General features: G+C 40.1%; 1 pseudogene; it reads left to right on the forward strand.

Moving 5' to 3' along the window:
* Window positions 1-288, forward strand: part of LOC103091555 (prohibitin-like) — a 5,187-nt pseudogene extending 4,899 nt beyond the window's left edge.
* Window positions 289-25,593: the final 25,305 nt, after the last annotated feature.

Consider the following 25,593-nt stretch of genomic DNA (forward strand, 5'->3'; position numbering starts at 1 on the left):
AAAAGGAGTTCCCAGAATGGGGGGAAGCAAACCAGATGGCTCAGCAGGAAGCAGAGAGAGCCAGATTTGTGATGGAAAAGGCTGAGCCGCAGAAGCAGCAGCCATCATCTCTGCGGAGGGCGATTTCAAGGCAGCAGAGCTGATAGCCAACTCACTTGCCCCTGCAGGCGACCGCCTGATTGAGCTGCACAAGTTGGACTCCTGGGAGGACATCACATACCAGCTGTCCCTCCAAACATCACCTACCTGCCCTCCGGGCAGTCAGTGCTCTTCCAGCTGCCCCAGTGAGGCCCACACCTCCTGGGGCCATCTGGACCACAGCCCTGATAATTCTCAACATCACCTTCCCTCTTCCACCCCAGAAATCACTGAAACTTCATGATTGGCGTAAAGTGAAGGAAATAAAAGTAAAATCTCTTCAGATCTCTAACTACTCTATCAAAGGGGAAAAAAAGAAAAAAGAACCTGCTTGTTTGGTTCAAAACTTTTAACAGAATGTGTCCTGTTCTCCCATGTAAAGTGGACACAGGTGACCCTTCATCACTATTTGCAACTCAGAGCAGCAGGGTCTTGTTTGACTCCTATGACTTTAGAAATTGTTGCCACATCCTGCGAAAATAACCACCATGTGAAAATAACCTCCAAAGAAACCAATATTTGGTTGCTTCTCTTGATTCACTGACTTAATTATAATGTTATAATAAATTGTCTCAGTATTCCTAAAAGTTATAGATACTTGAAAAAAAACTTCTCTTACAGATCAGAAGAGGATCATGGCACTTTTCTCTTACATGTATCATGGAAAAATCAAAGCCCCTGCTAGATATATTATAATATTTAACAAATCATCTGAAAGTCCTTGTATCATCTTGTCAACACTGGGTAATCAAAATTGTTTTCCAAAGTAGCTGTAACACTTTCCAATCCCACCAGCAGAAGATTTTCGTTCCCATTACTCCACACCCTTGCCTAGACTTGATATTGACTAACTCTTTAATGTTTGCCAGTCTGGTAGGTATAAATTGGCATGTAGCTGCACATCTAATTTGCATTTTCCTGACTATTAATAAGATTAAGAATCTTTCTATGTTCCTGGGCCTTTTTTTTTTTTTCTGTGAAATGTCTGTCCTATCTTTAGTCTATTTTTCTGTTAGGTTATTTATCTTTTTCTTACAGATTTGTAGAAAATAGTTACATATTCTGGCTACTCTTCTTTGACAATTCTATGTGTTACAAATATTTTCTCCCAGTTTATTTGTCTTTTCACTGTCTTTAAAGTGTGTTTTTTGTTTGTTTGGTTGGTTGGTTGGTTGTTTTTGGCCATGCCGTGGCAGTGGAAGCATGGAGTATCAACCACTAGACCACCAGGGAAGTCCTAAAGTATGTTTTGATAAACAAGTTCGTTTTAAAGTAGTCAGTAATATCAGTATTTTTCTCTTTGGTAAATATTTTTTTAATCCTAAGAAATCCCTCTCTCCGCCTAAATTGGAAAGATATTCTCCTACGTTTTCTTCTAAATATTTTAATCTTTGCTTTTTGTATTTAAGAATTTAATCCAACCAGAATTGATTTTGTGTGTGTGTGTGTGTGTGCGAGTTATCTATTTCTTTTTTTCCATATAGGTAACTATTTGCCCTAACACAATACGTTGAATAGTCTACCCTTTACCCACTGGTTCCATTTCCATTAATCAAGTTTCCACATATATGTGAGTCTGTTTCTGGGCTCTCTAGTTTCATTGGTCTATTTACTATCTCCAGGCTAATGATACACTGTCTTAATTACTAAGGCTTTATAATAACTCTCAATATGTGGTAAAGTAAGCTTCCCCGTCTTCTTCTGGAAGTTATTTGGTTATTCTTGGCCCTTTACTCTTCCATATATATTTTGGAATCAACTTCTCAAGTTACATACCCACACACAAATCCTATTGGAATTGCATTGAATTAATTTATCAATTTGTAAAGAACCAATATCTTTATGATATTGTCTTTATCCAAAAACATGATCCATCACTCCATGTATACTGACCTTCAGTGTCCTTCAATAAAGTTTTATAATTTTCTCCATAAAGGGCTCTCATGCATTTTGTTAGCTATATCCCTATGTTCCTTATATTTTTTTCTTGCTGGTGTAAATGATATCTTTTATTTCTTAATTATATTTTTCGGACTCATTGTTCCTCATATGTAAAAATGCAATTGACTTTTTCATTTTTTTTAAAAAATGATAGATGTTATTTTTTTAAACAGATTTGAATTAATAGAAAAATTGATCAGAACAAAGAGCTCCCATATACCGCCTCTCACACACACACTTTCCCCTACCATTAACAACTTACGTTAGTGTGGCAGATCTGTGAATTGATGAACCAGTTAATACATTATTATTAACTAAAGTCCATTTATATTAGGGCTCACTCTTGTGCTATTATACAGTTCTATGGGTTTTGCCAAATGCATAATGTCACACATATCCACCATTGAAGCATCACACAGGATAATTTTACTGCCTCAAAAGCCCCATGTGCTCCACTTATTCTTTTTCCCACCCACCCTAATCCCTAAACCACTGGTGTTTTTACTGTCTCTCTATTTTTGTCTTTCCCAGAATGTCATGCAGTTGGAATCATACAATATGTAGTCTTTTCAGACTTGGCTTCTTTCTCTTAGCAATATGTATTTAGGTTCCTCCATGTCTTATCGTGGCTTGATACCTCTTTTTTTTTCTGAATAATATCCACTGTATGGATGTACCATAGTTTGTTTTTCCGTTCACCTACTGAAAAACATCTTGGTGGCTTACAAGTTTTGGCAATTATAAATAAAGCTACTATAAACATTCATGTGCAGGTTTTCGTGTGGACTTAAGTTTTCAAATCCTTTGGGTTCATACCAAGATACGTGATTGCTGGATTATATGTTTAGCTTTGTAAGAAATTGCCAAACTCTCCAAAGTGGCTGTACCATTTTGCATTCCCACCAACAATAAGAGAGTTCCTGTTGCTCCACATCCTTGTAAGTGCTTGGCATTGTCAGTATTTTGGATTTTGCCCATTCAAATAGATGTACAGTGGTATCTCACTGTTTTAATTTGCAATTGCCTGATGACATAGGATGCTGAACATCTCTTTAATGCTTATTTGCCATCTGGATATCTTGTTAGATGAGGTAACTGTTCAGATCTTTGCCCACTTTTTAATTGGGCTATTTGTTTTCTTATTGTTGAGTTTTAAGAGTTCTTTGTATATTTTAAATAACAGTCCTTCAGCAGATATTTGTTTTGCAAATATTTTCTCCTACCTGTGACTACAATTGTTTTTTATAGGTAAAGTTTTTTCCAGCAATTTTGCAAAACTCTCTTGTTAGTTTTAATTATATATTTGAGATTCTTTGGAGTTTTTTCAATAGTCAGCTATATCATCTGCAAATCATAACAGTTCTGTTTCTTCCTTTCAAACCCATATAATTTTAATGTTGTCTGTTATTTATTTATCTCTATGCCTTTGGTTAAGACCTCCCAAGCAATGCTTCCTTGATCTTAAGTGAAAGTTTTTGGCATTTCAAGTTTTTGTCAAGTTTTGCTTCATGTACTTTGAAGCTCTATTATTGGTTGCCTAGACATTTAGAATTATGTTCTTAATGAATTGACCCCTTTATTATTATGAAAATCTCTTTCTTTATCCCTGGTTATATTCCTTGCTCTGAAGTCTACTTTGGTATTAATATAACCACTCTTTCTTATGATGTTTTTTATCTTTTTCCATCATTTTATATTTTCAATCTGTGTATCATTATATTTAAAGTGGGTGTTTTTTTTTAAACCTACAGCATATAATTGAATCTTGCATTTTTATCCCAGTGTGACAATCTCTTAGATTGGAGCTCTTGGACTTTTTCATGGAATGCAGTTATCAATATGGTTCCATCTAAATCTACCACTTAGCTTTTTTTTTTTTTTTTTAACCATTTGTCCTGTGTTTTGTTTCTTTATTCCTTTTTCCTGACTTCTTTTGGATTTATTTAGCATAGTTTAGTGTTCCATTTTATCTACTTTATTAGCAATCTGTCTTTGGGGGGTTTTTTTTGTTTGTTTTTGTTTGTTTGTTTTCTGCGGTACGCGGGCCTCTCACCGCTGCGGCCTCTCCAGCTCTGGAGCACCGGCTCCGGACACGCAGGCTCAGTGGCCATGGCTCACGGGCCCAGCCACTCCGCGGCATGTGGGATCCTCCCGGACCGGGGTACGAACCTGTGTCCCCTGCATCGGCAGGCGGACTCCCAACCACTGCGCCACCAGTGGAGCCCTCTTTAGGGTTTTTTATAAATTATTTTTCTAGGGTGGTTTTAGGTTCATATGTCTTTGGGTTTTGTTTTGTTCTGTTTCTAGTGGTTGCTCATGGTTCACAACTTGTATCATTACCTCATCACTGTCTACACTCAACTAATATTATACCACTTCACATATATTGTTAGAACCTTAAAACAGTATGCTTCCATTTTTTCTCTCCCGTTCTCTGTGCTAGTTTTCATACATTTTAGTTCTATGTATGTTATAAACCACACAATACTTTGTCATTGTTTTTGCTTTAAAATGGTCATCTTTTAAAGAAACTTTTAAATGACAAAAAATATTTTAAATCTACCCACATATTTACCATTTCCAGTGTTCTTTGTATAGATCCAAGTTTTCATCTGGCATCATTTTCCTTTCACATGAAGAATTCTTTTAACGTTTCCTGTGATACAGTGGTTTTCTTGTAGTTTTCAAAATTTTGAAAAATTTTAGTCATTATGTCTTCAACTACTTTTTCTGCAGTGCTTCCCCTTACCCCACCCTGGTTCTACAAAAAGCAGAGGAGAGGTTTTTGTAGAACCTAACAGAAGATATAAATATGCAACATGAAATTACAGCCAAGAAAATGTATCCATGAAAAACAAACAAACCAAGCTGCTGAATTAGATATGACTGGATGTTAGCAAGATTTCTGTTAATTTTTGTTGGGCATGTCTTCACTGATTTTGTTGTCTAAATAGCAGCAGATGCCAAAAGTCTGAAATTATATACTTGGGAAAAATGGATAATACAGGACAATTTTATTTAAAGGCTTAGCTTTTTATTTGAATTGGGAAAAGACCACTTTTATTGCTAGAGTTTGTCCAAGTCTAAGAATAGAACAAGTATTCAGGAGACTAGTTGAACTACTGCTCTGAGACAACTGCAGAAGCTGGGATGAAGAGGTATATATAATGACACTGGGGCCAGCCTTGCAGAGAAAGCTTACCACACAGGGCCATGCTGTGAGAGGCAGGAGTGAAATGGAACACTAGGGGCAGATCCACTAAAGGAAACTATACATTCAAGTTTACCCAATGCTGACAACTATACAATCCCTCAAGGATTATATGAAAAATCAGATGTTTTCATTTGAAAGTTTACAGTTTGACTCTTCTCAAACTTTTCCCAACATACCAAAGGAAAACAGTAAACCAGCCAGCTGCTACCACAAAGGAGTATCTCTCGAACCACAAAACAGGAGCAGAGTTACCACAACATGTCCATGTCAACCACCTACTAAACCATTTGGTTAGCTTAATCTAAGGCTATCTTTCCCTTAACAGGATCAAACAGGAAAGCCCACAACGTTCTTGTGTTCCAGTCTGGATCACAAGAGTATTGCTTCTATTATCTTTGAATTTACTTCAGAGTTTATTGCTTGGATAGAAAAAGGTTGATCCAAGCATTACAATGAACAATGCTGAAGCATTTGAACTATAGTGGAAAGACACTGGGCTGAGAGTCAGGAGATGGGGGTTCTTTGTCTTGTTTTCTTCACAGATATTTGGTAACTTTAAAAAAGTTTTTTTTAATTTTATTTAAAAATTCTTTTAAATTTTATATTGGAGTATAGTTGGTTAACAATGATGTGTTAGTTACAGGTGTACAGCAAAGTGATTCAGTTATACCCATACAAGTATCCATTCTTTTTCAAATTCTTTTCCCATTAGGTTATTATAGAATATTCAGCTGAGTTCCCTGTGCTATACAGCAGGTCCTTGTTGGTTATCTATTTTAAATATAGTAGTGTGTACATGTCAATCCCAAACTCCCAATCTATCCCCGTCCCACACTGATATTTGATAACTTTTAAAGATACCCAATATGTCTCAAAGTGTTTGATTCCAATTCAGATCCTGGAGCCAGAACACCTTGGTTCAAATTCTGACTTCATTATTTACTAGTTGTGTGACCTGGGTAAAGACATTTATCCTCTCTGTCCTTATTTACAAAATGGAGATAATAAATAGCATCTTCCACAGAGGACTATTATGAGGATTAATAAATTAGTATGTATAAAGTACTTAGTATGTATAAAGTGCTTGACCTATAGTAAACATTAAGCATTAGTAGTAGCAAACACATATATTGATAATATGATCCTTCCCTAATACTCTGTGCTACACATTGGTAAAGGGTCGTATGCACGTGTAAATAAGCAGATTGGTTGTGGCTATCTGTTAATTCTCAGAATTTTCAAGAATCTTTGGGAGTTGATGTCAAATTATCAAGAGCAGTGACTCACTAAACTGAACAGCAAACAATGGCAAAGTTAATTTGACTCTAAGACTCCTATAAGCAATTATTTTATTTTTATTTTTATTTTTTTTTTTATTTTTTTTTTTGCGGTACGCGGGCCTCTCACTGTTGTGCCCTCTCCCGTTGCGGAGCACAGGCTCCGGACGCACAGGCCCAGCAGCCATGGCTTACGGGCCCAGCCGCTCCACGGCATGTGGGATCTTCCCGGACCGGGGCAATATTCTTGAAAAGTACAGATCTGAGTAAAAGGTCCCTGTAAATAAGGCAGTGGTTTTATAGGATTCTTATATATTCATGAAGGACATGAGCAGAGGGCTGGAGAACCAGTCTCACTTTGGTGCTAGGACCTTACAGTCTTGTAAGTCTTGTACTTCCTAAGTCCATGGAGGTGGCAAGTAAGTAAAGAGAAGAGGGACCACTAATACACGCTTTACCTCCTTTGATACCAGCCAGTGTCACTGAAGTTTAGAAGGCTTTGATACCAGCCAGTGTCACTGAAGTTTAGAAGGCTTATCAAAGCATTCCAAAGTATTAATATAAAAAGGTAAGAGGAAACCATTCACAGAAAAGTTATCATCTTGAAATATGTGGGAAGGCAATAAATACATAAACAACTATAGTTAACTTTTGAGCTCAATCTTGCTTCAATGCAAAAATTGGCCTAAATATTTCTATTTATTATTTTAAAGCATTGCTTACAGAAGTAAACTGACTGTACTATATTATAGTCATATATTAAAATGTTAAGTTCTTCTTCTGATAGAGAACTTTCATTAAACTTCATTTTACTCAGTGATTTGCTTTATTCATTTAATAAAATGTTATGCTTCCTGTTTGAAAGCAACAGCAATGATAAATGTTGTCTCCCTAGTCTGGAACTTAAAACACTTAATATAACCACTTAGAGCCTGGGTCTGACTTCCTTAAAAGGCAGTATTAAATGATCTAAGTATAAAGTATGACTGTTTCCCCTATAAACTAGAACCAGTGTTCACTGGATTAAAAGTAAACATTTTACTTAATTCCCAAAAACAGGTGTTTAGGACAAGGCATTTCAATTACTGAGTTAAAATTCCAAAATAGGGCTTCCCTGGTGGCGCAGTGGTTGAGAGTCCACTTGCCAATGCAGGGGACACAGGTTCGTGCCCCAGTTCGGGAAGATCCCACATGCCGCAGAGAGGCTGAGCCCGTGAGCCATGGCTGCTGAGCCTGCGCGTCCGGAGCCTGTGCTCCGCTACGGGAGAGGCCACAACAGTGAGAGGCCCGCGTACCGCAAAAAAAAAAAAAAAAAAAAAAAAAAAATCCAAAATAAACTGTGACTAGTAGAGATTGTGGGATAATTATTATAGTGTCATCTAATATAAAACTGCCCTTGATGTTCACACTGTTAAACTACCTTATGAAGTCTTTCTGGTACCACTGGATTTAGCCCAAGATAAACTTACAGCAAATGCTATTTAATATTGACAGTAAATCATATTTAATGCTATCTATGGTGCCTTAGCATCAGTTTAGTCATAAAGCAGAGAGACAATAAAAACTCACTGAATGAAAAGATTTTCTAGTATCTTTTTTAGATGAAATCATGAATATCCAGTGCTATGTCTGTTAATTTGCTTTATACTATAAGAAATATATAGATTCTATTCCATAATAATTATTTCTAAGAAAATGTCCAATCTTTTCACTACCTGAAAATATTATCTAATAAGCACATGGCCAACTTTCTGTCTTAGAAAAATCTTTATGTAACAAAAACATTTTCAGTACAAAGTTATTTATAAATTGTTGATAACAGTAGGTATTAAGCCTCAATTTTTTAGAGTACATAATCTCTCCTGATTATGAAACATTTGTAATTTTTTAGATAATAGTGTTTTATAAATGTAAAGTGTTTTTATAAAGTTTTTTTTTTTTTTTTTTTTTTTTGCGGTATGCGGGCCTCTCACTGTTGTGGCCTCTCCCGTTGCAGAGCACAGGCTCCGGACGTGCAGGCTCAGCGGCCACGGCTCACGGGCCCAGTTGCCCCGCGGCATGTGGGATCTTCCTGGACCGGGGCATGAACCCATGTCCCCTGCATCGGCAGGTGGACTCTCAACCACTGCACCACCAGGGAAGCCCTAAATATAAAGTTTTATAAATGTTCTGTAAAAAAAAAAATCTTTTTCTTTTTGAGACAGTGTAGCCAAACATAAACATATGCACAAAAACTAGCCTAGTCAAACTTCCTTGTTTGCTGGGACACTCCCAGTTTATGTTTGCTTCAATACAACTATTAAGCCTGCACCCTCTTTTACTCTGTAGTCTCAGTTTTGATGATAAAATTTGAAGTTAGCCTAAGACTGGCCTTCTTAAGAACTGTACTCTGAGTCTTAAAAAGCTCCTAAGCACTGTCCTCATGAGTGTGAATATGCCTAACTACATACTGACACGATGATCTAAAAAACCAAGGAAAATGTGGTGAGGTGTATTTTGTACAGAGCTAAAGCTTCCTCCTGTTTATTAACTATGCAAACTCATTTTCCAAAACAAATTATTGTTTACCAAAGGATCTAATTTCTAAGACCCACCCACAACAAGCTAGACATAGGATGACTGTGAATTAAGTTATTTAAAGGAGAATAGATTTTTAAAAGTCAAATCAACAGTGAACCGAATGCCCCTTGAATATTTTTAAGACTAACCCCATTTTATATTAGCCACTGTTTGACTCTACTAGTGATGATAAGTAGATGGGGCAGGGTACTGCCAATTCTTGGTCCTGAGCCACATCTACACCAGAAAACCATGTTCTGGAAAATCTCTCGTATCAGGCACTTAGTTTAGTTGTGTGAAATAAAAATTTTGGTAAAACCCTGAAACTCCTTTTAAGAAGGCCTATTTGCACCTGACTATCCTCCTGGATTGGGTTCTAAAACTGCATGAGATCTGAGACAAAGTCTTACTTAATTCTGTACCTTCCATGTTGCTTAGTGTATTGTATTATATTGTACTTAGATCACTCAAATACTTGATGAGCTGAAATGTAGCAAGGAATATGTAATGCTTTTTCCCTTTGTCCTGTTCTTAAACGTGACTCATGGGAAAACAACTCCATTCTTTCTCTCATTCAAGAAATATGTACTGAACACCTATTATGTGCTAAGAACTAGCAATACAGAAGTGAACATGATCAAGTTCCTGTTCTCATGGAGCTTGCCTTCCTGAGAGGTATCTTTTAAACTGTAGGTTTAAAACCCATTAAAGAATCCTAAAATCATTTCAGTGGGTTGCACCAGCATTATTTTAAATGAATGAAACATGATGCAATAAAACTTATCAGAGGACATCACACACAGCAAGGTGTTTCCTGAACATCTGGCTTCAGTTACATGTGTGTATAATAAGTATTATGTAAAATGTATATTTTAGTTGGTACAGGATAAAATTGAGAAACAGTTCTAGAAGCTTCCCCTAAATTGCATCTCAATTTAAATCTCATTTAAAAATTTTACTTACCTACAAAGCTATAAATAAAGTAAGTTAGACAACTTTGATTCAATAAAATGTATGTCAGGGACTCTGCTAGACACTGGGGATACAAGGATGATTAACTCACCGTCCTTGCCCATAAGGAACTCATTAAGAATGTAAACAGTCAAAATTTGACAAGTGTTAAAACAAATATGTGTATATGTAATAATAACTCATTTTTTGGGTTACTCTAACACATGCTTTCACTTATTCTTTCATAATAACAGTCCACATAAAATATGTAAATCAATTATGGGATATTCAAGCAAGTAATTTGTGCCCAAGGCCACATAATGGCTGGCTAAACTGTAAACAGAGCCCAGGTTTCTTAGCCTTCACCTAGTGCTTTCTGAAGTCACATGACTACTTCCTAACAGTCTCATGTGGCTTTGATTTTCTTTACATGATCTTGAAGTATCCTGAAACTTCAGAATAAGATGGAGATCAATACTATTAGTTCATTATTTTTCCTTAAATGTGAAATTATGGTGACCCATCATGTACCATCGCAAGTAAAAAAGAAATAGCCATCACTTACTCTTTGCCTAAATGCCACATGACATGCCTACCTTATTACTAGTTTAGTAATGTAGAGACGTCCTATTCTGGGAACTATAACTAACCCTCAAGTCTGAAGGACTGGGAAAATCTAGAAGATATGTTCCTTCTGGAAACTAGAATTTCGACTGTACTTCAACCAGACAACTCTTTTTATACTATTCAGTAGACTAGAATACACACAACAGATTATACTGAGAACTGCTGGAGACAATTAACATGTTAACTTTATCTGGTGGTTCATTTAACTCAGCGTTGGACAGTGAGCTAGAAATTATAATTACACTACGGTATACAAACCAATCTCAAGCTAAGTTGTTTATTTTTAGTTTCCACAAATATTTAAAGACTTATATAAATTAGAACCATTAAGTTCATCTGGCAGAAAGGCTGAAGACCAGCTGTCAACTCTAACACACAAAGGGGAAAAAAAGGCTATACAATTAACCCCAATTTTATACATATAGTACGATGGAGATCTTGGAGATGGTGTCAAGTGTACAACAGCCCACATTTTTTAAAATCTAAATTTACTATTAATTTTTTATACAATTTTTAAAAGGTTGCTTTCCATTTTCAGCTGTTATAAAATACTGGCTATATTCCCTGTGTTGTACAATATGTCCTTGAGCCTATCTTACACCCAAGAGTTTGTACCCTTTTGCGCACCCCTGCAAACTGGTAACCCCTAGTTTGCTCTCCATTCAACAGCCTGCTTTTAATGCTTCAATCTGGGTAGCACTTTGTTCTGTGTACTAACACTCCTTTAGATAAACTGATGAAATTCCAGAACTCGAGTTATTAAGTGTTGCAACGGCTTAAAGTATACAAATGGAAGCTCATTTAGCTTTTACAATCCTGCAAATAACAACACTAGCAATAACAATAGCTAACACTTCCTAGTGCTTATCACGTGCCAGGTATCATTCTATGCATTTTACACAAATTGACTCATGATCCTTAAAAAAACCCTATGAGCTAGGTACAGTACTATTCCCATTTTATTTTATTTTTAAATTTTCTGGCCGTGCTGCCTGGCATGTGGGATCTTAGCTCCCTGACCAGGGATTGAACCAGCACCCTCTGCATTGGAAGTGTGGAGTCTTAACCACTGGACTGCCAGGGAAGTCCTATTCCCATTTTAGAAAGAAATAGAAGCACAGAGAAGTTAAGTAATTTTCCTAAAGTCACACAGCTAAAAAGCAGGAGGTAGAATACAAATCCATGCAGCCTGATGCCAGGCTAAACCACAAAGAACTGCATTTCACTACCCAATAGCAGATTCCACACAGTAAGCATGACCAAGGAGAAGGTAGAGAAGGCGTGACCAAGGAGAAGCCAGGTCTGCCTCAGCCCTGACTCTTTCTCACATTGATACTCTTGTTCTGAACCAGTGTGGATGCTTTGGGACTCTCACTTGCCACCTGACTGGCTAGGGAGACCCGTCAAGACACCAGAGCAAAGCACGTCCCTGGAGGTGAGCAGCCAGCCATAGGGTTGAAACCCAAAGCCATTGCAGGTGTCCAGCAGCATGCTTCTCCATCCTGCAAGTAACAGCAATGAACAAGAGGACACAGTGGAGGAAGAAACTGTTTCAGGACGACAAGTCCTAGGGGAACTTCAGGTAAGTCCAACAAACCTTTTTAAAGTGATCACTATGTTCCAAGCTCTGGGAATAAAAAGAAGAGTAACACACTGTCTCTGCCCTCAAGCTCACTGCAGAGTGAAGAATTTATAAACAGAGATAATAAGGACTGGAAAATATTACAGCATATTCATATGCTGACTGGAATGACAGTAGAGGGGGAAAAACTGAGAGAGAACAGAAGAAAAGCAAAGTCCTCGCATAGGAGAGCATGGGCTTCAGCACACAGTAGAAGGTTTGACCTCAGGCAGGGACATTGGCAATTCATTCCCTTTCCATGTAATAGGAGGGAGGTGAACAGTGGTGGTGGAAGGATGAGAAAATTCTCTTCAATCGCTTTTTTTTTTTTTTTTTTAATTTAAGTGAAATAAGCAGTGAAGCCACCAGCTGACAGTAAGGAATGTGGGGAGAGAGTATGAAATACTGTAGTTGTCTTGGAGAGTGGGAAAGTCAGTTGACCATAGAAATAAGGAAGCACTGCCAGATGGCACTTAGGGTCCTCTTGGGGTTTGTGGTCATGATTTTAAAGTGAGATTAGTCTGTATGGTTGTATATTTTTCTCTAGCTGCATTTGTCTGCTGAGGTGTAGAGGACATGGAGAGTTCAATTTAACAACATTTGCCAGACAAATATGACAGAGGGAATGATTAAAATGGTAGACTACAAAATCTAACTTAGACGGTAGGGGGAGAGCAAGGGAGTGATTATTTTAAGGAATTGAGTCACGTGACAGTGGGGGATGGCAAGTGTGAAATTTGCAGGGCAGGAGAGCAGGCAGGAAAGGCAGGGAAGAGGTGATGTTACAGCTTGTCTGGCGGCAGAATCCCTTCTTTCTTACGGACCGCAGTCTTTTAAGATCTTCAACTGATTGGATGAGGCCCACCCACATTATGGAGGATAATCTGCTTTACTCAGTCTCCTGATTTAAATATCAATCACATCTAAAAAATATCTTCATAGCAACATCTAGACTGCTGTTTGACTGAAAACTGGGTACTCTGCCCTAGCCATGTTGACACATAAAATTAACCATCAGAGGACCATTTACAGAAAAGGTTTAGGATATAGGGGATTTTAAAAATCACTACCCATTCATGAGTTCCAAAGAGCACAGTGAAAGTTAGTTTAGGAATGGGTGTAAGATTAGGACAAATAAAAAGCGAAACACAGCACTTTCCAAGGATGAGGGCAGCTATATGGTGGTTAAGGGCACAGATTTTAGTGTCAGAGCTCTTGGTTCAAGAGTGCTCTATCACTTATGGCATGATTCTGAGCACATTCTTCAACTAAGCCCCAGTTTCATCATTTTTAAAAAGGATATGAGGGAATGGCTTATTGCAATGGCTGGCATACAGAAAACATTCAAAAATGTTAGCTCTAATTTTTTTTAAAGGTTTATTTATTATTTATTTTTAATTTATTTATTTTTGGCTGCATTGGGTCTTAGTTGCGGCACGTGGAATCTTCGTTGAGACATGTGGGCTCTTTCACTGTGGCACGCAGGGCTCTTTGTTGTGGTGCGTGGGCTTCACTCTAGTTGTGGCGTACATGTCCCTCTCTCGAGTTGTGGCGCACGGGCTCCAGGGCACATGGGCTCTGTAGTTGTGGTGCCCGGGTTCCAGAGCGCATGGGCTGTGTAGTTTGTGGCACGCAGGCTCCAGTTGAGGCGCGCAGGCTGTAGCTGAGGTGCGCGAGCTCAGGCTTAGCTGTCCCGCGGCACGTGGGATCTTAGTTCCCCGACCAGGGATCAAACCCCCGTGCCCTGCATTGTAAGGCGGGATCTTTACCACTGGGCCACCAGGGAAGTCCCGTTAGCTCTTATTATTATGGGAAAAGACTCAATATTGTAAATCTATCAATTCTCCCCAAAATTATTCATAAATTTAATGTCATTACACTTAAATTTTCAATGACATTTTTTACAAATTGATTTTAAATTTTATTTGAAAAACAAATGTGTGGGAAAAATAAAGAGAATTCTGAAAGAGAATATGAGAAACTTATCACCAGTTATCAAAACACAGGAGAATACTGCAATTAAACATCTGTAATGGTGCAGGAAGTGGTAACTAAATAAATGAATAGTATAAAAAGTCAAGAAATAGATTTATATATCCATGATAATTTAAGACAGGATAAACGTGGCACGTACCTCCAATTAACATGGGGAACCATGGATCATTCAATAATTAGTACTGGTTTTCCACCTGGGAACAAACATGTAGATTATTTCTATAATTTTAGGCTAGGGGAAGCCTTTCTAGGGATGACATGAGACTGAAATGTCATAAAACAAAAAAAGTCTTGTGGGCTACTGGGTATACAGCTAAAAGAACTGAAAGCAGAGACTTGAAGAGATTTATTTGTAGACCCATGTTCACAGCAGCATTATTTACAATAGCCAAAAGGTGGAAGCAAACAAGTGTCCATCAACAGATAAACGGATAAACAAAATGTGGAATATTATTCACCTGGAAGAAGGAAGGAAATTCTGACACATGCTACAACAGGGATGAAACTTGAGGACACTATGCAAAGAAAAATAGGTCAGTTACAAAAAGACAAATAATGTATGATTCCACTTATATGAGGCATCTAGTCAAATTCATAGAGAAAGAAAGTAGAATGGGAATAACCAGGGACTGAGGGGAAGGGGAAGTGGGAAATTGTTTCATGGGTATAGTTTCACTTTTGCAAGATGAAAAAGTTTTGGAGACTGGTTGCACAACAATGTGTTATACACTGAACTACACAGGTAAAAATAGTTAAGACAGTAATTTTTATGTGTATTTTAACAAAGTCAAAAAAAAAAAGACAAAAAAGTATGGAATTTTTTCAGAGCCTTACAAAGTACTTCTAAAAAAGAAAATGAGTAACAGCCATGAAAACTCTGGAATGATAAAAAAGGGAAACTGGCCCAGCCCTATACTAAATATATTGTGAGATTGTAATAATTAAAATACTGTAGTAATGAGACTAGAATCAATCCTGTATGGGCAAGAATTTAGTATTATGATAAGGATGACATCACAATTTAGTGAGGAGAGACTTTTATTTCAAATAACATGGGGTTAATTAGTTAAGTTTTGAGTTATTGTTTTGGGGGTAGGGGACTATCACAGTCATACACCAAAATACATTCCAAATAAATTGAAACAAAATTATTTACATGTATCTTGTTTCCCTTTATTATTGTTCTGCCTTTCTCATAGTTTAAGATTATTTTGGCAGTCTTCTCTTTATATTCTAGTAACCAACTGGGTGATACTTGAACAATAATGGTGCTCTGGAATTTAAATATTCTTATAGAAAATCTGACAGTCAACAAATGGAAAGTGTAAGTATAACCTGTCTTAAGAAAAATCCATTTAACAAAAGATTTCACCTAAAATAGTAGGCTCTCCTTAGTATTTAAAGTACTTAATTTATAAGTTTCACTAAATTCTATACTGTAAACTTTATCCATCAACACGTGACCTCGGGATTGATATAAACTATACCACTGCAGTTTGAAGGGTCTGTAGTCATCAGCATGCTTGGACCCTTAACATCGGAGTATTTCCCAATCATAAAAGATTTCCAACTTTACTTTCTGAATACAGTTGACCGTTGAACAACACGGGACCACTTAATACATGGATTTTTTTCAATAAACATACAGTCAGCCCTCTGTATCCACAGGTTCCACACCTGTGCACGTGGAGGGTCAACCACAGGATTTGAGCATCTGCAGATTTTGGCATCTAGGGTGGATCCTGGAACCAATTCCCCCATGGATACTGAGGGACGACTGTACATCAGATTTTCCATTTTAAATTACTAGGTTAACATTTATTCCATGCCAAGTCAAGGGACTGCTAAAAGGGAACACTGAACATTTGGGGGTTTACAAAATACCTTTCACAGATGGTGTGGTAGGCAGAATGACTCCTTAAGATGTCCAGATCCTGCTCTCCAGAACCCGTGAATATGCTATATTACATGACAAAGGGACTTTGCAGATGTAAGGATACAGACTTTAAGATAGATACTACCCTGGAATATCCTCGTGGGTCTCATCTAATTATAAGAGCCCTTAAAAGCAGAGAACTTTTGCTGGATGGAAGTAGGAGACGTGTGGGAGAAGGCGAGGCCAGAGATATGTGAAGTGTGAGAAGGAATCAATGCATTATTGCCGGTTTGAGGATGAAGGATGCAAGAGGCTTTAAGCATCTGCGAGAGGCTCAGCTGACAAAACAACAAGGAATGGGACCTCAGCCCTACAACTGCAAGCAACTGAATTCTGGGAACAATCTAACGGTTAGCAGCAGATGTGTCCCCACAGCCTAGGCCAGCTGACACCTTGCTTTCAAGGCTTATGAGATCTGGAGCAAAGGAACCAGCCTAGTTCACCTGAATGCGTGACCTACAGAAGTGTGAGAGAATAAATCTGCATTACTTTAAACCACTAAGTTTTGGGCAATTTGTTATTGCAGGAATATAAAACAAATATATAGAGGGACTGGATTCTTTTATACACTAAACCAAAAAAAAAAAAAAAAAAAAAAAAAAAAAAAAAAAAAGGAGATACTGTCAGAAAAAAAATAGGAGGGCAGATTTTTGACTGCCCTTTTTTTTTTTTTTTAGCTAGACTCACGGGTCACTGTTTCTATATCAAGTGGTAGGAAAGTCACTGGCCCAAGAAGCATACTTGGTACAAGAAAGACTAGTTCCTATTAACTAGTTAAATCTTATTAAAATTCAGGAACTGACAATGTTTTTGAAGGGATTATCTTCCAAGAAGTGACTAAAATCCAAGTTCAAAGAATAAACAGATTAAGAATATTTCTTCAGTCTAGTTACACAGTGTTAAAAAAACAAAAAACAAAAACAAAACAAAACAAAAAAACAATGTCAAAGAAGAATAATTGATGTTATTTTGCTATCTTATTTCCCTTCTTGGTCCAATAAAGCTAAAATCCTGCAATAAACTAAGTAAAAGTACAAGGAAAAAAACCCAGAAATAGGTATTTGACACAGGAAGAAGAGGGACCAGATGACCTTTTCATGCCGTTTAAGGACTAGCACCATTCCTAACAAAACTGCCTAGTTAAAATCCCATTCATCCGGTAAATATTTACTTACAGAACACATTCTAGCGACAGGCCCTGTTCTAAACACTGGTGATAGTATGATGCTATCAAGGAACTTACAGTTTAGTGGGATGCACAGAATTATAATACATGCAGTGATTGAGACATGTAGAAAGTACAACTAGGGCACAGAAGTTAAGCCAAGTCTGATGAATAAAGGCTAAGCTACAGCTAGGAGAAGGGGGTTATACTGATCAACGCTGGAATAGGACATTCCAGACAAGGAGGATCAGCATGTGTAAAAGAACCTGGGTACAGTATAGCTTATTCGGATAACTTAAAAATTTCATTGTGTGAGAATAAAGAGTATATGTTGGGGGGAGGGGAGATAGTGGGGGATTGGTAGGAAATGGGCCTATAACAAGAAATGTGGGGGGCTGGGGGGGTTCAGTAGAGTAACAGGGAAGAGTCTGAGGTCAGGAAAGGAGAAAAGGGAAAAAAGGTTTGTTCCTGGACATGTTGTTTTAATGATATTATGGAATCACTTAGGTGAAAAGTATATTTAAATGAGTCTGAAACTCTTGCAAAAAGTCTGAATTAGACCTACAGATGTACGGGAAGTCAGACCGTGTCACACCTGCATGGCCTCACACTCTCTAGAAGTGTAACGCAGACAGGAGGATCAAAAGAATGGAGTCCAAGACAACAGCTTCCTCATTTGAAGAGTCCTAGAAAGTGTTTCTTTTCTATTAAGACTCTTAAGATGTACAGGTACTGTTTAACAATAGGAAGAAAATTGTTTATGGAATGAATCTACAAACATCATCATATTACTGCATATTCTTACTTTATAAAAATTCCTTAGTAACACAAAATCTGGATCTATGACACATGAAGACTTTGTGCTAAAGTGGGTATACCAGAGACTGGCCCAGCAGGTGAAACTAATCTGAATCACCTGCTTTACTATGTATGCCAGTAAGTTAGCAATATGTGAATAACCTCATTCCCAAGACTTGGAAAATAACTCCAGGACATGTTTTATTGGTGGTAGATTACCCCAAAGTACAGAGAGGAACATAATCACTGAGAAGGCAGCAAGCAATAATTAAGCAGTACTGTGTAAGATTAAGTAACCTTTTGAGGATTATACTGTTTCTTCATGAGAAGAAAGTTAATTCAGATGACCCTGATACAATTATTTTCATGTATGTGGCAGTTATGGGAGAAAAGAAATGATGAGCAGCTCCCAATCTACTGAACAGGATAATTACAGTCACCTAGAGCAGGTAACAGTCTCACAGAGAAAGAGGTACAAGGATACACCGCAAGAGGTCCCTATAAACAGTGATTATAAGTGCAAATCAAAGGCTGATTTTCATGTTTACAAAGTCTGGACTAGACAGATAGTTGATGTACTAGGCCTGTACAGACAGACCACAGCAATCCTCATCAAAGTCATTTACGATGAATAGGAAGTACTACCAAAGATAAAAGGAATTTGCCCTTGACATCAAGCAAAAATGTTTCAAAAACCAAAACTGACTTGAGAAAAATGAGAGTATAATAGATACAAATTTGTACCTCAACCCACTGGTCTTAATTCTAAAACGTAACTCTGATCACATTGCTCCTCCCAACAAAAACTTTAAATGGTTCCCCCTGGCTCGCAGCCCAGCCTCTCAGCCCCAAACTAATAAAAATTCTAATTAAACTGAAAGTTTTCTCTCCTTTCATGCATCCTACACTCTCGCTATACTGGATTTCCCAAATCCAACCTAGGCTTTCCTACTCCTGCCACTGTTCATGCTGAATGTTCCCTGCCTGCGGAAATCCTACCAATCCTTCAGGTTTTGCCCCCTTTATCTTTCAGCATTCCCTGATCCTACAAGCACACTCAGTCTTCTCCTTTACATCTTGTTCTGCTCTTATCAAAAGCATGGTATTCTGTTTTGAATTGTTACTACTGTTGTTAACTCCCCTATGACTTTCTAAATTCCTTAAAGAAAAAAAGGGTAATTAATTAATTTTTGTGACTTCTACAGGGTCCTAATTAACTAACTGTAGGTTGCTGAGTTAGTGACACAAAACACTCACAGACCGAAAGCCCTTAAAAGGACATATAAAAGCAAGTTTATTAGAAGTCATATAATTCAGCTAGTTTCCATTCTGATAAACATTCACATGCTCCTTCTCCTGTTGACACAGGAATTATTCAGTAGAGAAAATAATGAAACAGACTGTGGTCTAGAAATTCTAGATCCTATTCATAGTTACCTGGGAAGGTTTAACCTACCCTATTCTCTGCTTCCTTTGTAACTACCTACTTTACAAAAATGATGTGAAGAATAAGATCTTTGTTATCCAGTTAATATTTTTAAAATCTTTCAGAACACTCCTCCCTTTAAAATATACTGGTTTTAATAACATCTCTAGCTTTTCCTACATTTACCACATGGCAATGATTTTTGTGATTCACAGAATACCTAAAGTGTAAAAAAGGCCATTATAAGCCAAAGAATGTACTTTCAGTTTTATTAAAAAAGCAAAACACTCTCTTCCTCTACTTTCACAGACTTCTTTTAGGCTATGAAACTGTGGCCCTCTGGCCATTGCATAATCCAAATTTCTAACGGGGTTTAATAATCTAGAAGAAAAGGGATATTGTGCTCTCAAGAGCAGAATATATCCTGAGGGACAGATGGTTTGTAACAATCTTCACGAATAAACAAGAAACCAAATTCAGATCACTGGGGGCACGGTGGGGAGGCGGGTAAACAGAAACAATAAAAGAGCAATAAAAGTTCTTGGAAAATAAAGGCATCCACAGCTATCCACAAAACGTTTTACTCTAGAGAATTATTTACTCTAGAGAATTATTACTCTAGAGAATTACAGTCTTCTCTGTAACTTTTTCTATCATGTGCCACTTTTCTCTGTATGTTAACTCATCTCCTTTCACCTCCCAAGTTTATATGTGAACTCAACAGAGATCTGATCTCAAATCTCAAGCAGTCCTTATGGCCTTCTCACATAATTCCCAGATTGTGGTATGGGAAGCCCTTTCTACCCAAGATGTTACACTGTAAATTTAAAAACTTAAAAACAATACAAGGGAGTAAAAATTTTAGATCTGTGAATGAGAGCCGAGACTCCTGACCTCCAGTATTTTTGCTCTTCTGCATCTTTAAGACAACAAAAATAATGTTGGGGACTTTTTAACTTGTCAATCCACTTAACAAGAAATTTTAAACATCGCAGGTAGAGGGGAATCCCTTATAAAACAAAAACTAATCAACCGAAAGCAAACAAACCCAAGCACGCATCTAACTGCAACAATAACTGTGTACTGGGTATTTCAATGGCAATTATAAGGCAAACCAATCCTTGGACTCAATTCTGTGTGCTCACAGTACTCCAAAGTTAGATGACAACAAACAAGTTCTTCCCGTCCCTCTCCTGTGGTCACGTCACATACCTGTTGCATCACCTGGAAAGTGGTCTCCAGAATCTAGGAAAGGAGCACCACCATGATCCCTAAATAATTCTGCTGGGCTATTTTCTGGATAAATTTTAGCCTCATTCATTTTAATGAGGTTGCCTTGGAGGCAAGGGTGTCTTGGCTCCTGTTCACCTTTAAAGAGACTCTAACACAGGCATCACAAGCGGTGACTCTGTGGACTTACAAGAGCTTGGGAGTTTTTGAAGTCTTGGGCTGGTCTGGCAGAGCAGGCAGTCGGCGTGGGAGAAGCGGGGCTGCCCCGGAGTCCGGGTGGAGTGGGAAGTCCGGCCCGCGACCCAAGATTCGCGGAAGGGACAAGAGGTTCGGGCCCAGCCCAGGGTCCGGGCCAAGTCGGGGCGCGCGGGAGGTTCAAGGCGAACCGAGTCTTGGCCAAAGCCCCGGGGCAGACTGGGCAAAGCTAACAAGCGCGTCGACGTTTACAGGGATTAAAAAATAATACTCCCCTCCCCCCACCCCAGAGAACCAAGCGGGAGGCAGCGACGCGAGGCAGGAAGCGCGTGGGGCCGGGTCCGAGCCGACCGGCGAGAGGATGCGGGCCTGGACCGGGCTCCCGCCGCTGGGGCCGTACTCACCATGTCGTACACGTTGAGCACCACTAACTGGTTAGCCCCCATCCTCCTCCCGGCGGCCGCCGCCTCGCCCTCCAGCTGCTTCGTCTCCGCGGGGCCGAGGCCGCTCTCACCGCCCCCCGGACGCCTCAGGGGGACGGAGCCGGGCACTAAGCGCACAGCGCGGCCCGCGGCAGCCGGGGCGGGAACATCGGGAAGCGACTCGTTCCCGGGCGCCGCCAACTAGACCCTCTGCGCCGACCGGGCCGGACCGCAGACGGCCCGCTCCGGCTCAGGCGCCTCCCCCGGCAGCGGACACCACAAGTAAAGTTTTAACAGCAGAAGTGGGAGCTGACACTCTGCGCCGACCGGGCCGGACCGCAGACGGCCCGCTCCGGCTCAGGCGCCTCCCCCGGCAGCGGACACGTGGGGGAAGGCGGGGCCCAAGCGAGGGGCGGGCGCCAGGCCCCCGGGGGCGGGGCCGGCCGGCCGGCGCCTGGGCTGGGCCCGCCTGCGCTCTAGCCTCCACTGCCGCACTCGGACCTAAGATGGCGCAGCCTCGGTGCCTCTCGGCCCGGGAGGAGCGGGTTCCCAGAAAGACTACAGTTCCCAGCATGCAATGAGGAAGCACAGAGGCGGAGTCTCAACTGCGGTCCTTCCTCGCGGCGTGTTGCCAGCCGTCGACTACAGTTCCCAGCATGCTGCGGGGGCCCGGTGCTTCGGACCAGGCCTCCCCGGGAGACTACAGCTCCCAGCATGCAGTGCTTACGGTCAGTGCCCCAGCACTTGCAGTCCGCTCTTGCGGCTGGGGAGGTCTTCTACCTCTTCTACCTTACCTCTCCGCTGCTGCTGCGGTTAGTTTCTGTCACGTTTAACTCGATGAAGCCTTCGGAATGTGGCAGAAGACCATATTGATGACGCCGTTTTCCAAATCTTTCCTCATTATTATTATTAATTTATTTATTTTTGCAAGGGGAGGGGTGGGGAAATAGAGGAAGGCGGGTTACTGGTGGGGGAAGCGGTGTAATATGCATCCAGTTAATCCCCAGTGTGGAATTTTACATTTTACGAAAGTATCCTGCTGAGATGGGAAGAGAGTACAGTACTCATAGATTAGCACAACCGTGGGACGCAGTATGTGCTTTTGTATTTGTTCAAAAAATATTTATGTGCCTGCCCTTTGCCCGGCCGTGATGTAGGCCCTGAGGAATATAGAAATGAACAGGAGGGAGGACAAACAAAATATCGGTGATATGTGCTTTGTAGAGAGTTAAAATAGGATGAAGTGATTGAGAGTAAGCTTAGATTGGCTGCAGTGCGAAGGTCTAGGTGAGGTTTAAGCTCAGATCCGAATGACAAAAAGCCAGCCCTGCAAAGTTAATTGATTCAACCAGTTAAGAAGCTATTACAAAAGTGCACGCCAAAAGGTGGTTTGGATATTGGGGGTAGTGGGTAACACTGAAGAAATTAATTTGTACTATTTTGGAAGTAGACTCTACAGCAGGGGTTTCCCCCGCCCCGCCCCCCCAACACACACACAGCAGGAGGTGAGCAGCAAGCGAGGGAAGCTTCATCTGCCGCTCTCCATCGCTGGCATCTGCCGCTCCCCATCGCTGGCATCTGCTGCTCTCCATCGCTGGCACCTGCCGCTCTCCATCGCTGGCACCTGCCGCTCTCCATCGCTGGCATTACCGCCTCAACCATTCCCCCACCGACCCCCTTGAAAAATTATCTTCCACGAAACTGGCCCCTGGTGCCAGAAAGGTTGGGGACTGCTGCTCTACAGGACTTGCTAATGAATTGGATGTTGAGTTTGTTAGGGGGAGAACACTCAAGGATAATTTCTAGATTTTTGACTTCAGAAATTGTGTGGATGGTGGTGCCATTCATAAGATGTGAAGATTGTGAAGAACAGGCTGGGAAGAGGGAAATCAAGAGTTTTGGTTTGGTCTTGTTAAGTTGCAGATATCATTGAGATATCCATGATGTCAAGTAGGCATTTGGAAAAACTGGAGTTATGGCCACGATAAATGGACTCTAAAGCCTTAGGACTGACTGGATGACAGGAAAATGTGTAGCTTATAAAAGGTAAAGGGGTCAAAGACAAAGATCTAGGACCCATCATGTAGAGGAGGAAGAGGAATCACAGAGGCAGGAGGAGTACATGGTAGCACATAAGCCGTAAGTATTAGATTCAGCAGTATGGAGGTCACTGGTAGCATTGACATGAGCAGTGTCAGGGGAGGAGTGGGATCCAGAGAACATTTGGAATGGTTTGAGGGGTGAGTGTATAGTGAAGAAATGGAGACTGTAGGCAACTTGGGGCAATAGTGGGATAAGGCTGTGTGGTCAATGGAGGACATTTTAAAGATGAGAAATACTAAAGTATACTTGTATGTAAAAAGAGAGAAACTGATGATGTAGGAGAGAGAGGGGATTTCCATGGGCAAGGTAAAAAGGGGAAGAGATCCAGTGCATAAGTGAGGGTTTGGCCTTTAGTAGGAGGGATGCTTTATCTGTAGTGACAGCATATAAGGTAGATGCAAGTGCATAGTGATGGTATGGAAAGTGTAGAAGACAAATGAGGGCAGTTCTCTGATTTGTTTTGATTTTCTCAACGAGTAAGAGGCAAGATCACTGGAAAGCTGGGGAGGGGTGGGGTGTAGGGAATTTGGGGTGTAAAATAGGGAAGACAAATATGCCAGGGAAATAGGGTTGAATTGCCAGGCAGTGTTGAGTGACAGTAAATGCTGTGTGCATGATTGTTCTTTGACTTATCCTCAGGTTGTGGACAAAGTTCTAAAATTCATTTTTGGTGTACCCAGCTGCTTTGCTTCCCTCCTCCCCTGTGGCCTTCCTTTCCTCCTAACCCAATTGAACAAACTACAGGTGTGGGGAAAGGCAGGCACTCTCCATTAACACGTCATAACACCTCCTACTGAGGGCTCAAGCTACTGGTTCATTTCACCTCTTACTCTAAACACTCCCTTTGCTCTTTGTGATCTCAGCTACTCTGTCAGCTGTAAGGATCACCTGTAAGCTGAAAAGTCTGAGGCCCCCATCTCCAATCCCTGTCTCTCTCTTGAGCACTAGGCCAGTATAACCTGCAGCCTATTTGACATCTCCACCAGGTGTATTAGTTTCCTATTGCTGCTGTAACAAATGACCCCAAACTTAGCAGTTTGAAACAACACTACACATGTTTATTACCTTACAGTTCTAGAGACCAGAAGTCCAAAATGAGTCTCCCTGGACTAAAATCAAGGACTATGTTCTTTCTGGAGGCTCCAGGGGAGAATCTGCTTCCTTGCCTTTCTTATTCATCTCCTAGAGGCTGCTCTCATTCCTTGACTCATGGCCACATCACCCTGACCTGTTTCCATTATATCTTCTCTGACTCTCCTGCCTCCTCCTTTCACTTACAAGGACCCTTGTGGTTACTTTAGGCCCACCTGGATAATCAAGGATAATGTCATCTCAGGATCCTTAACCTAATCACATTGGCAAAGTCTTTTTATCCTATGTAGAGTAATATATTTGCATGTTCTGGGGAACTGGAATGTGGACATCTTTGGGGAGCTATTATCCTGCCCACCATACAGGATGTCCCAAGGTCACTTCAAATTAACCAGTTACAAAATTGAATTCAGGGCTTCCCTGGTGGCGCAGTGGTTGAGAGTCCACCTGCCGACGCAGGGGACACGGGTTCATGCCCCGGTCCGGGAAGATCCCACGTGCCGCGGAGCGGCTGGGCCCGTGAGCCATGGCCGCTGAGCCTGCACGTCCGGAGCCTGTGCTCCGCAACGGGAGCGGCCACAACAGTGAGAGGACCGGAGTTGTGTTGCTCATGTAATTTAGGTACTGATCCTCCAGTAACTGAAATTATCCATCATTCATTCATTCATTCACTGAGCAAGTATTAAAGCCCTCATGAAGCTTACTAACCAGTGGAAGACAGAAAAAAAGTATGTATTCATTAATTTTTAATTTAAACCGAAGGGCACAAGCAGTAGTAGAGCATAATAGGAGGCTTATTTGGGGTGGTTGTCGGGAGACAGTAATATTAACAAAGAAAATTTAATAAAATAGTTGTAAATGGGGTACTGGAGGCTGAAAAAGACAAAAAAAGGAACACTAAGG

The sequence above is a fragment of the Lipotes vexillifer genome, unplaced genomic scaffold (genome assembly GCF_000442215.2).
Source record: "Lipotes vexillifer unplaced genomic scaffold, Lipotes_vexillifer_v1.1 scaffold1591, whole genome shotgun sequence".
Lineage (NCBI taxonomy): Eukaryota > Metazoa > Chordata > Mammalia > Artiodactyla > Lipotidae > Lipotes > Lipotes vexillifer.